A 14,071-nucleotide genomic window follows, 5' to 3' on the forward strand; every position below is an offset into this window, starting at 1 on the left:
ACAACGGATAATTGCAAAGGTTTAGGCCTATGTCGATAAACTTTCAAGTTGGAACAATAATATAAGACAAAGTTGCGTGCCTAGTTTCCTGATCTTTATCTTTAAGGTGTTCGTTGTTATTGATTCTATTCGACTAACGCACTCAACGTTATCAAACATTCATATGACCTAAAGCTGAAATGAACTAACTTTTGAAGAAGCTATCATGTATAGGGTTTATAAAAGCCTAAATGTGTAAACGAAGTACATGTAATTTTTGCTGTGCACCTTCAAATTCTGTAAGTAAATATTTCCAGTGTACCCAGGTTGTTGTAGCCAAAATGAGATGTTATATGCCTCTCTGGTCACAAGTTATGATTTTGGATTATATACGTTTGGAATGCTTACGATATCTGTGTTATGCTTTGTGAGAATAACACCAGTAAAGCGCCTTTAATGTCGTAAGTAATAACCTAATTTTAAGTCTATAATCCATTGCCATGGTGTACATGTACAATAGAGAGAACTGGGTGACCTAACACATTCCGATCGCACGTGCATGACATTAAATTCTATAGACTGACCTCACGGCCACAACTACCCGCGTGTGTGTGTTTTCTATGGATAGTTTTGCTACTGGTGTCTAAACCCGTGTATACAAGTAATGTACAGAATATAAAGTAAAATATCGTACCCAGTTACTAGTTACTGAAAAAATGTGAAAGTTATCTTGCCTACAATATAAAGATAATACTCCATAGCTTTTCACTCATCTGGTAACAAACTATAATACTACAATTCTAAAGTATTGTAATGTTTGTAATAAAAAATATGTAGTAAGGCCGCTTAAAGCAGGAAACGGATACTTCACATTTGCGCCTGCGCAGTTTCACATAAAATGCCAGCCTCCATTGAACAACACATGACTCGCCGAATGTTGAAGGTAACAAATAGCAAAATTTAATGCAACACATATAGTCACAATGTCATATGTTATTATTAAAAATTCAACGAATACGAGATAATAAATTCGTTGTTCAAGAAAACCAAACAATCGTGAATCTTCATCATGATTTCTCATCTTTGCCGGAGTGTTTTTTTATTTTTTCCACATGTAGCTTCGAGGCGATCCAGTACAATACCAACAGTGCATTCGGAATTGTTCTGACGACTGTTACGATCTCGATTTGAAAAACTAAAAAGCTACAATATGCATTATGTAAATGAATTAGATCACTACTAAAATTGATGTACATGTACGTACTATTCAATTATCTACTACATGTACAAGTCGAGTACAGACTGCACTCTTCAATTTTTTTCTTTTATTACATTTTTTGTGTTTAAAACATAGAATATGATAAAGAAATGTAAGCTAGTTGAAGGCAAGTTATGTTTAGTATGTTTGTTGGTTTCATGTTTATAGCTGTAAAGGAGACACCTATAAGTGGACTGAAGTACAATGAATTTCTCTTATTTTTTAATAATTGAAATGATTTGTAGTCGGATTAGTAGAATAGAGAATATATTCTCTATGGAAGTTGGAGAGAGAAGCTGGGGGTAAAGGGGAAATTTTGTTTTTGAAAAAAATAATCACATCGTCTGTATTGTCTTACATCACAATATCATTCATGTATTCATACATTTTTACATGCTGTCAACTGTCAATGGACCATATAATCTGTTCTTATATGTATGATATAAGCATTTTACTATGTATGTTAAAAATCATAGTTGTATATTTAGTTAATGGCTGAAGGTCTCAGGATTGGAAGTGTAGATTGTAGAGGGTTGTCCTCAGATCCAATAAAACGCAGGGATTTTTTTGACAAATGTAGGAAAAATTATGATATAACTTTCCTTATAGATACACATACTATTAAAAAAGTTGAAAACTTATGGAAAATAGAATGGGGATATGGGACCTGGTTTAGTTCATATGTATCAAACAGTAGAGGGGTAGCAATCTTGTTTAAAAATTCTTTCGGATTCTTTTTGTTGTCCAGGAAAGAAGATGCAAATGGTAATTTTTTGATGGTAAATATTCATTTAACCTCATGCGATAGGAACTTAACTCTAATAGCAGTGTATGGACCAATCAGCACATATGTAAACTTTGATCATCAACTCTTTCACCACCTTGAATTTTGTGCAAATACGTCAATCATTATAGGTGGGGATTGGAATGCACCACAGAATTATTGTAAAGATACTAAGAATTATACCAATAGAAATAATGTAATCAATCAAGGTAAAATTATAGATATTGTGGATTCTTTTGATCTTGTAGATATCTGGCGAGAGCAGGCTAAAGATGTAAATTTTTATACTTGGCATGGTCCAAATAGGAAACAAGCAAGACAAGACTATTTTCTGGTATCCTCTGATTTAATCTCTGCTGTAACAAAAAGTGACATAGGCATAAGCTATAGATCAGACCACAGTCCAATATCAATAGTGTTAGAATCTATTAAACAAAAAAAGGGGAAAGGGAAAATGGAAGTTCAATTATAGTTTGCTGAGAGATCCAGACTATATAGATTTAATAAAGGGATGTATAAATGAAGTAGTTAATCAATATGCAGAAAATCCTGAGGTAGAAAACAAAGATTTGTTGACATTTAGTATCAGTGACTCTTTATTATGAGAAACCATGAAATTTACTCTTAGGGGAAAAACTATTGCTTATACAGCACAGAAAAAATGAGAACGGGAAAGGGAAGAAAAACAGTTAGAAACCAGATTAGAAACACTACAAAAAGCAAAATATAGACAGCTAGAATTCATTGGAGAGGTAGAAAATGACCTAAAACTACTCTGGGAGAGGAAGATAAATGGTATTATTTTAAGGGCAAGATCAAGGTGGAAAGTAGAAGGTGAAAAAAGTTCCAAATATTTTTGTAATCTGGAGAAGAGACATTTTCAGGGAAAACTGATTCCGAAACTTATAAAACACAATGGACAAGAGATAATTGATTTAGAAGATATTATTCAAGAACAGAAACATTACTACGAAAAATTATTTGCAAAAAACACAGCAGAAGGAAGCCAGCATATTTTTTTTTGATGATACAAATCCATTCATAAAAAAATGTCTGTCGCACATATTGATAAATTATAAGGTAAATTAGAATACAGAGTGTCTCTTCTGAGTAAAAAGTATGAAGAACAATAAATCGCCTAGTATTGATGGATACACTGTAGAGTTCTATAAATTTTTCTGGCCAGATATTCATTATTTTTTTATACGGTCTTTAAACCAGGCACATATAGATGGTAAATTTTCAATTTCACAACGACGTGGTATAAATACATGTATCCCTAAGGAAAGAAAGTCTAAGTTGTATATGACAAATTGGAGGCCCATAACTCTTTTAAATGTAGATTATAAAATTGCATAAGCTACTCTTATTAGTGATACACAGAAAGGCTTTATAAAAGGTAGATATATAGGATAGTGCACTAGATTGGTTGCAGAAATTATTGAAAATACTGAAAAAAAGTAATATTCCAGGACTTCTTTTATTGATTGACTTTGAAAAAGCTTTTGATTCTTTAGATTTTGTTTTTATTTCTCAATCTGTACATTTTTAAGGTTTTTGGCCTTCAATTATTCAATGGATTAAAGCTCTGTATAAAAATAGTTCTTGTTGTATTTTAAACAATGGGCATTGTTCAGGATTTTTTGATGTACAGCGTTGGGCAAGGCAGGGCGACCGTTTGAGTCCCTATACATTTATTTTATGTGTAGAACTACTAAGTTAAGCTTTGAAAATTAATCCAGATATAAACGGCATTACTATTAACAACTCAGAATATTTAATAAACCAATTTGCAGATGATACATCTTTTACACTCTCAGATGATCCAGTGTCCCTTGAAACAACATTAAATATTTTGGAAGATTTTGGAAAAGTATCAGGACTTAAAATAAAATTTGAGAAAAACAATTTGGATTGGGGCAAGACGGGGTTGTGGGTTGGAACTTTTACCTGAAAGAAATTTATCATGGAATCACCAAGGTATTTTTAAACTCCTTGGTATTAAAGATAATTTTAAAAAAATGAACATATTTGAAGATAACTACATTGACAAATTAAAAGCAGTTCAAAAATTATTGAAAGATTGGTCTTTTAGAAATTTATCTTACATTGGAAGAGTAGCAATCATTCGAACTCTAGCATTGCCTATTTTTATTCAGACATTAACTGTCCTTCCGGACCCACCTTCATATATTACAAATGAGCTACAAAAATGTTTTATTTTTTTTTTTTTTTTTTTTTGTGGAATGGAAAGCCAGACAAAATAAAGAGAAATATTATGTATGGTGACTATGGAAATGGGGGATTGTGTCTTCCACATGTGTTAAGCTTTCTGTCATTCTCTCAGGATGTCTTGGATAAAAAAAAAAGCATTGATCCCTTGAACCATTCAGCATGGAAAATACTACTCATAGATGAATTGGAGGGTGTTGGAGGTGGTGATATTTTTAAAATGACCAAAGTAGGATTAACAGAATTATCAAAGCATTTTAATACTTTCTGGAGAGAAATGTTTACCGCTTGGGCTTCTATACAAGGAAATGTGTCCCCCACAACCCCTGAAGAGGTGGAATCACAGCCTATCTTTTTAATAGTTTTATTAAAAGAGACCATAGATGGTTTTTTTAATAAACATTGGTGTAAAAAGGGCATATTTTGTTGTTTCTGAGTTACTAGAAAACAAAATACTTATGTCTTATGATAATGTCTCTGTTAAGTATAACATTAATGTGAATTATTTAGATTACAATGGCGTTATTAATGCCATACCAAGAAATTGGAAAGCAATTCTGCAGAATGTAAATGTTGATACACCTACTGTTGATAAAGTAACAAAATATTTTTATCATATTCTTATTCATTTATTTTCTGAAAAGCCAATAAGTAGTCAAAGAAAATGGCAAGAAATTCTCACTACTGATATCCGTGAAGAAACTTGGGAACTGATTAATCTCATGCCAAGGAAGGTAACTGATGATACAAAACTTATAAACTTTCAGTATAAGATAATACACAATATATTGTATACTAATACAAATGTAAACTTACAGAAACTGAAAGATGTACTTTCTGTATAAATGAGAGGGAAACTATTAGTTACCTGTTCTGGGAATGCAGTGTTGTCAAAACATTTTGGCTTTTGTTGATGGAAATGCTAGAAACCAAATACCAAATAACCTTACTTAGGCATCCAAAAATCTTTATTTTTGGTGTAACAGATGTAGATATGAAACATCGATATGAAATTAATTTTTTACTAATTCTCATGAAATACTTTATTTACTATTGTAGGTTGAAAAATACAGTACCTACAATATCTGAAGGGAAAAATACATTAACTTTTATAATAAAATAGAAGATATGGGAATATATGCATATACATATAAAAAACAAGAGGATTTTTATCAATCAGTTATTAAGTTAAGATAATCTGCTGATTAAACTATACTTTAAGTTACCAACTTGACATACATATATATGCATTTTTTTTTGTGAAAATATAGTATATTACGAAGTACATGTATATACAAATTTATATCATTATGTGTAAGATGTGTATACATATGTGTACCTCTAAGTACCTCTATATACAAATTTATATCAGTGTGTGTAAATTGTATAGTACAGCATGCTATTTAAAAGTATGCGTGTATACAAATTTATATCCTTGGTGTGTAAGTTGTATAGTACAGTATACTATTACAAAGTATGTGTGTATACAGATTTATAGCATTATGTGTAATTTATATAGTACAGTATGCTATTAAAAAGTATGTGTGTATACAAATTTATATCATTAAGTGTAAGTTGTACAGTATAGTATGCTACTAAAATGTATGTGTGTACACAAATTTGGATCATTGTGAGGTGAGATTGTATAGTTGTATGTGATTATGGAGAAAAACTTGAATAAAAAAAATTAAAAAAATTGAAGAAGTGATAAAATATTTCGAAAATTTTAATTTTAAAGATATATCATTAATTATGAAAAGATATCTGATATGATTGGTTAAATAAATGATCAACATTGCTCCATGGATAAATGACGAGTTGGATTGTCACAAAAAGTAGAGTAGATGGTTGTGCATTTTTTAGACTGATGCTATGTAACCTATTCAAATAGATGATCGGCTAATTATAAATGTTATGTTTTGTTTTAATGGCAAAATGCCATTCGTTTTAATTTCACATACTCTAATATTTTCATACATAATTTTGACGTTGAATGTTAATGTGATTATTTGCTTTACGGAGATAAAATTAGGCAAAATAAATAAATAAACAAATAAATATTTATTTTTACCAAATATTTCTGATGAATAGCATAAGTTAATGTGTGCATGCTAGTAATGTTATACAACGCTTTGTCGTAGATATGGATAGCGGACGATGATGATGAAAATAATTCACAGTTATGATAAATGAAACGCAGTTTCTATTTTCAATACAAAATAAGTAGATAAACAAGCTACCAGTTATGTAAATATTGCAATATGTAAATATTGCATAAGCTTAGAAGTTTTGTTATACATTTATGTAGTTTTAAAGATGCATATTTAGAAGTTGAGAATACAACTCGCCTTACTCGCCTCAGAATTTCCCTTTGGTCGAGCGATAGATTGTCCGGCTAGAGACCGAAGGATCGCTAGTTCGAACCACAGCTGTGGCAGAGTGTTGTTTCGCTACTCCTTCCTATTACACATCTATGAGAAACTACAATGCGAAGAAAGAAACAAATGTACAAAAGAGAAAAAAAATAAGAATTAATGTTATGGCCAAAAGTGTCTGAATAGTGAGTCCAAGGCGATTCCATACACATTACTATAACGTAGTTTTAATGAAACCCCTGTTTATTTCGTTACAGCTGAATATCTCTCAAAGTCTTATAAAATCTAGCATTTTGGGGAAAACAAGGTCCTTTCCCTGATGAAGTCAGCAATAGTATATGATGCAGTTAGCGCCCACACTCAGGGCCTATAGTACAACATTTTTACCTTCATCTTTATAAACCACCAAAAACCATTACATTATAGCACCTAGCGAGGAGAACAAGATTTATATATAGTAATTATATCCTATATACTGTAAAATGATAAGTTTTCGTGAGCTCAATTTTCACGGAAAAGAAAAGAAAGCTTTTTCGTGTACAATATCTTATAAGTATATAGCTGTATGTATGTACTTATTTCAATTATGGCAGTTCGCAAACATATGAATTTAGAAAAAGTACTCACAAAGTCAACGAATATAATCTACCACGAAAACATAATACCAAGTGAAGACAATCAGACAGTTAGACAACATATTCATTCAACTTCCTACTAAATACCGTGAAATTTTAAAAACATTTTTTTCTAGATTTATGAATAATTATTAACTAAACCCCAAACTCACAGAAAGGAATTGATGGTATTGGGTACAAATAACATTTGTATAGTTGTTGTCTCCCTCTTTTATACTAAGATTATCATGTTCCATTATCAGAAAGCTATGGAACCTGATATCAAATATTGCAATTGTACATATTTTAGAGGTAGTTTATTTAAGAGTTTGTTGCTCTGCAAACATTACAAATTTACGTTTATTCAGTTTGCTGCATTGTGTTTGTATTGAAATAATTGTGATGCGCTAATTCATAGTTGCGATAATTTTCCAAAAATATGATATTGCATTGAGATTTGATGGGATGTTTACATTTTGTTAATGTACAACATTAGGGGCAAAATCGTCAACCAATCTAAACGCTGTAGATTTGGCGCTCCATTCTTCACGTGTGCTTGTGATTTCATCTATTTTTCTTACAAAGAATAAAAGGGTATTTACAGCCAATTACGTAGGAAATGCAAATATCTCTAACTGGAAAAAAGTGAGAAGTACGCAACAGACACGAAGGACATTAGATATTCACATTTTTATTTTCTGCATCAACTTATTGAAGTTTAACACGTGTACATTGCTATCGAACACGTGTTTGTTAAATGAACCACCCTTGAACAAATCCACGTGTACGATGTATACTGACGTGTAAGAATATAAAAATAAATCCGAAACAAGACAGTCACTATACAAACTGTAAAGTCAACAGGGCGTACAAAGAAATCGTTTTATTTTCAATTTGTTGCTATTATGGAGGCGTAGAAATGAGAAACGTTTTCTTTTTCTATGAAACTGTATTTATATAGGGCAATTCCATGCCTTTTTTTATCTCAATCTCAAATTTGATGAAACTATGGCATAATATGAATAAAGTGACGAATTACAATGAAATTTTTCATAAAGTAGAGATATAGGATTATATGTTTGAAAATGAGCACCATCGAATTGAAATTGATATTACCGCATCCCAGTTACCCAATATTTGTCTGGATTGTATTCACGAGAGTATAGATACATTCTACACAATAAGACAATAGCATGATGTCATTTTGGCGCCATGTTGATCTACGCTACGTCAACAATTTGACAGCACTCATTATATCCTAACCTAACTCGTTTGCATGATTACAATTTTGAAAGGGCAACAGACAATTGTATAAAAGACACACGCGCTAATTTGCATTATACAACTGTTTAGTCATTAAAGGAATAGTCAAAGATGCTAAGGGCCTACAATTTTCATAATTGAAGTAAATAGTAAAATTGACATTTGAATATCTTTTCTGAAACATAAATGTAGCAATAAAACGATTGTAAGTTTGAATTTACTGATAATATAAATGCATACAGGTGAATGAATCTTCCTAACTGAGATCATTCTATTTATCTGTCACACGGATTGCATTTATATTAACAATAATTGCAATCCGACGATGGTTCTGCGCTTACATAATAATGTCGTGGACAAAAATGGTGTTTTCAAAACAATGCGATACGATAAACGGCTTCTAGAACATACAGCTATGTTTTCAACGCAATGCGATACTATAAACGGCTTCTAGAACATACAGCTGTGTTTTCAATGCACTACCATCAAATAATCTAGATTCCATTTTTGTTTTCAAGCATCAGCATTTTCTAATTATGAACAAAGCCCAAATTCCTTCTTGTGTGAAGCTTAGTGATGACATGTATTGATATTGTTATGAGTTGTTTGTAGTGTCCCAACTGTTACTTGGCTTCATTCATCTATAGAACTCTGTGAACAGTATTGAAATATTACATCAAACGGTTTAGATACCAATACAAGAATCAAGTGTAATGCATACACACAAAGCATTAATTATGAATCATCAAAATATTACTTTTATCAAATAAAAATACTCTCAAAATAAAAATAATGTTTTATCTTTAAAAGACATCTGTAATAATCGCGTTATGTAACACTATCACCCAGTCACAGATGGAGGGCACAGATGAACGTTTTTGTGCCTAGTAAAGGAAGATAAAATAAGTATATATACATGTATTAAGGGAAAACTTTATTGCTATTTAGTTTTGAGCTTACTATGCTTTAACTGTTTGCATGATAACGCTATTGGAGGGCCCGAGTAATTGACACGATCGGTAAGTTGAAATATTAGATAAATAGTTACTAAATACATTTGTTTATTATAAATCTCATTAATCATCAACATACATGTAAAAGTTCCGGTAGAGTACAATTCTTTTGTATGTAGCCGTTGTATTTAAAGACGGTAATCTGTGACTAAATGTACCTCCCGTAATTTTGTCAGGGGTCACCCTTGCTTCTTTTGTTTCAGTGTTTCCTTGGTTTGTTTTAATGTTACTCTGTACCTTTATAACCTCAGTTTCTGGTTTTGCCTTACATTGTTTTATGTTGTCTCCTCAGTTTCTGTTGTTCCTTTTCTATTTTGCTTTATAATCAATAAGTATTGCTGTCTTCTGATTTAGCCTGGCTCTCTCTGTGTTATGTTGATGTACCTTTATTTTCGTTTGTTTTTTTATTTCTAAAGTTGTATTGGTATTGGTGTCTTTTTTATTCTTTTTGCAGTTTTTCATTTTGTTCCAACGTTTCTTCATTGTCAGTTATTGTCTTTCTTTTCGTCATATTCCTATTTCTAGATGTTGCGTTCCATTTGTTTGGTGTCTCCTCTGTTCAGTTGTCTTTCTTTTGTGTCGTCTTTATGTTTGATGTAGTTTTTATTCATAGCGCTATTTTCACATGTCAATTTTCAGTTCTTGATTATATATAGATGCTGACATATTAATACATATATGAATCCTGACATCAAAAGTTAAGTTTGACTGGGAGAAATATAGAACATTCATTTAGGCACGTATGGTAATTTATTTGGTGGTATCGAGCGATTCTGGGGTGTCGTATAATTTATAGACAAATACTCTAATAGTCTTAATAGTCTGCATCTTTGTCATAATTTTGCTATCGCTTTACCTATCTTGCTATTTGCTGAAATTTCTATTTTCAGTTATGACGTCACATCCGTTAGTTATAGCTGGACTGCTGCTCATCATCGCAACTGTAGTTGAATGCCGTAAGTAAACTCATTTGTTATGTTTTGAAGATGTTATATGTTTATGTACATCTCGTGTGCTTTATGCCTGCCTTATGTTCATTTATGTTTAAAATTTACCCTTTTTATGTATATGTTGCATGCTTACGTAGTTGTTGTTTGTTACTATTGTTTGTTGTGAAAAGTTATGAAGAGTTTTTTTTTAAGTGTGCAGTTTCACAGAAAAAGGCTGAGAATGCTAATTTTGAATATGTACCATTTATCATGATAATGAATGAAATTGTTTTGTACTTCTCTCGATCGGTCACATATAGCTACTGTCTTGATTAAAAATTAACATTTTCTTAAGTTTCCTCTATTCAAGTGCATTTTAGCATTTGATGTTAATTTTTTTTTCTAAAAGTTTCCGTTAAAACTAAAAGACAAGATTTTTTCTCAGACATACCGCCCTGTCGTTACAAAGAAATTCGCTCGATTATTTTAAAACATGTGTTGAATTTAAAGTTGGTTTCATAGTTTGCATGCAGTTTTTGAACATCTGTGCATATTCTCCTTTTTAATGATCTGATATGTTTGTCCCTCTTGTCTGCAAACTTTGAAAAGCTTTATTGCGTTAACATTCAAACATACTCAGATCACACCACTGTATTTTAGATAGATAAACCGCTTTTTAATCACTCTATGTACAAAAAAGCTATTGGCATTTCCTGCCTCTATTGTTAGGTCAGAAATGAGTTATGCAGTTAAAGTTCCATGCTTCTGAAATTGTCATGTGTAAAACACCGTAAAAGATTTTAATTTGGAGGATTTCTATCTTTCGCAAACGAGAATTCTGTCATGAATATTGAGAACATATTAAATTTGGTACCATCACATGTAAACGTATTATTTGCATTTATAAAATTAGCGTATCCAGAATGAATGCTATAGACAACATACAGAAACTGTGATTAGCATAACCATACATGTATTTTAGCGTTACAAATTTAGCGTGAAATCCGCTACAATCATTTTGTATAATAAATTCATATACATTAATTATATAAGTATGACACATAATTATATAATTGTATGTACTGAATGTACATTGATAGTGATGAAGACAATTGACATGACATCGGTACAAACAATCGCAATCCTTTCTACGAATACCGCGAAAAAGAAATCCTGTAAAAGTTGGGTTAATCTATAAAAACTGAAAGTATTGTAATCATTGTTCTTATTTCAGAATGTAACAGAAGAAGTGGACCTGTCTGTGCCGTTAAATGTAGAACAAGAACATTTAAGAACGAATGCAAAGTTAAAAAGTAAATATTGCTAAATAACCAATATATTACGTTTACATTGTAGTGAATGCAATGTCAAATATACCCCACTTCCATTTAAATAATAGCACGGTTCAGAATATGTACATGTTCTTGACTGTTCCGAAATGATCTGATATATGAAAATGACGGAATTAATTTGATTATGGACAAATGCACTTGCCTATCTAGATTTGGACGTATCTGTTGACAACTTTTACTTTTCCTCAATCGCCTCCAATACATCAAAATCACTGACGAGTCCTAGAAGGACGATACAGCTGTATGATGCACTTTGATTAATTGTTTGGCGTCACTGTATCTTACTCTGAATTTAAATTGCCTCTTGTATCGTTTTTACCATTTTTCATACCAGGATTTTCTTTCATGTGGTGCTTAAGACTTTTCACTTACAATTAGATGAAACATTTCACATGAATATACTCAACAAAGCATTTTAAAGCAAACCTTAAGGCAACGTATCCTTAATCCAAAATCCATAATACCAAATTGATATTAATAGGTATTTGTATACTTGTGATATATGTTATATGCGCCTTGTACCTGAGATATGTAAATAGCAGAAATGTATGATTTACTTACCATTGCTATGTAAGTAATAGATAAAAATTCACAATGGACATATGAAAACAGGATGTAGCAAGATAACTGTGCAGACTGTAATGGAAAGATGTTATCCTGTAGGCACTACACAGGCAAACAAATTACAGGATAAACATACTTTTTAAATTTCCCTTATTGTTAATTTCCCTTTTCTAGATTATATCACACTAATCTACATTGGTAACAAGACACATCTGGTTCGATATCCTAAGGTTGTTGCAAATTTTACAAATCCTGCGAATGCTTACCAAAAATAGATCGGTAAGACTATTAGAAAATCGGTTGTTATCATTATGAGATCATTGAGAAATATTCTCTGCAATAAATTAGGTGTGTTCGATGCATGGTAGAGGTTTCATTATTTCTATCTCAATCTTCTTGTTGAGAACGCAGTATCAACTTGATTTTGAAATAGAAAGTACATGATGGCATTCGTCGATGGGATAGAAGATATAATTCCCTTCGGGACACGTGGGGACGGATTATTAGCTGGGTATGTTTTCAAAGGCTTTGGATATAAATCTAAGGAACCGATGAAGCGAGCATAGCAATAATGGGAACATTGTTGAGATGTATGTTTTTTGTGAGGGTCCAATATATCGGAGTGACGTATAATAACCATAATGACCATCGAGACCACAATTTCGTCTATAGAGATATTGACGGTCACCGTGTGACGTGAATTATCCAACGAGACGCGAAGGTGTTATCAAGAGGATCTATGCTACATTTGATTCAGTCGGAGATGCTTGATTCTTTATGGATATTCATTGCTTGAATAACACACAAATGTCAGTAAGTGTTAAAAGGATACATACAAAAAAAAAAAAAAAAAAACATAAGTATGTACATTTGTAATATAAAATTAAAGGTGTGGAAACTTACCCATAATTTAGAGAAACGTGGAAATGAAAACTAATAACTATAATTGACAGGGGATTCAACATCATCACTTACGGGAAATGTGGAAAAGACTGTGGCTGTCAACAGGATTATATTCCAGTATGTGGAGTGGATGGCAAAACTTACTCCAATAAATGCCTCGCACGCTGCAAGTAAGAAAATTATTTCAATATATAAAACAGGCTGCAAATATATGCTTGAAAATATTACCATTTAGTCCAGACTGTGGTATTTACATTGAATATTCAATAGATAGTAAAGAAATCGATATAAACATTGTCAAATCCTTTGTTATTGTGGTATTTCTATTTCAGGGGTGTTGGTATTAAATGTGATCAGAAGTGTCCTTGCCCATGTAATTGTACTCTAGATTATACACCAGTATGTGGAGTTGACAAAAGAACCTACAACAACGCGTGTGCCGCCGGTTGTGCGTGAGTGCGATCATCTATTATCAAAAGGATTTATTTGTAGTTTATAGAATCTGGAGGTATTATAGATACATAACAAACTGATGCATGTTGTTATGTGTACAGTGCCTGGTGACGGGTATTTATTGGTTACATGCTTATGCATTCTGTATGATTATTAATAAGCCTACCTACTTATATTGAATAATATTTCAGTAACTAAGTAACCCAAAATAATCAATAATTTGTCAATTTTAGCACTGTGTGCATTTTGACATACTTACAAGTCAAATTACAGTCGTTTAGGCCCATTTTGCCCTTTGACCATCAAGGCGAAAGCGTGGTGTTAAAGGATACGTTATGTATTTGATGGCAAA

This window comes from Ylistrum balloti, unplaced genomic scaffold (genome assembly GCF_031769215.1).
Source record: "Ylistrum balloti isolate Yb309-2 unplaced genomic scaffold, AGI_CSIRO_Ybal_v1 Utg371996, whole genome shotgun sequence".
In the NCBI taxonomy this organism is placed as follows: domain Eukaryota; kingdom Metazoa; phylum Mollusca; class Bivalvia; order Pectinida; family Pectinidae; genus Ylistrum; species Ylistrum balloti.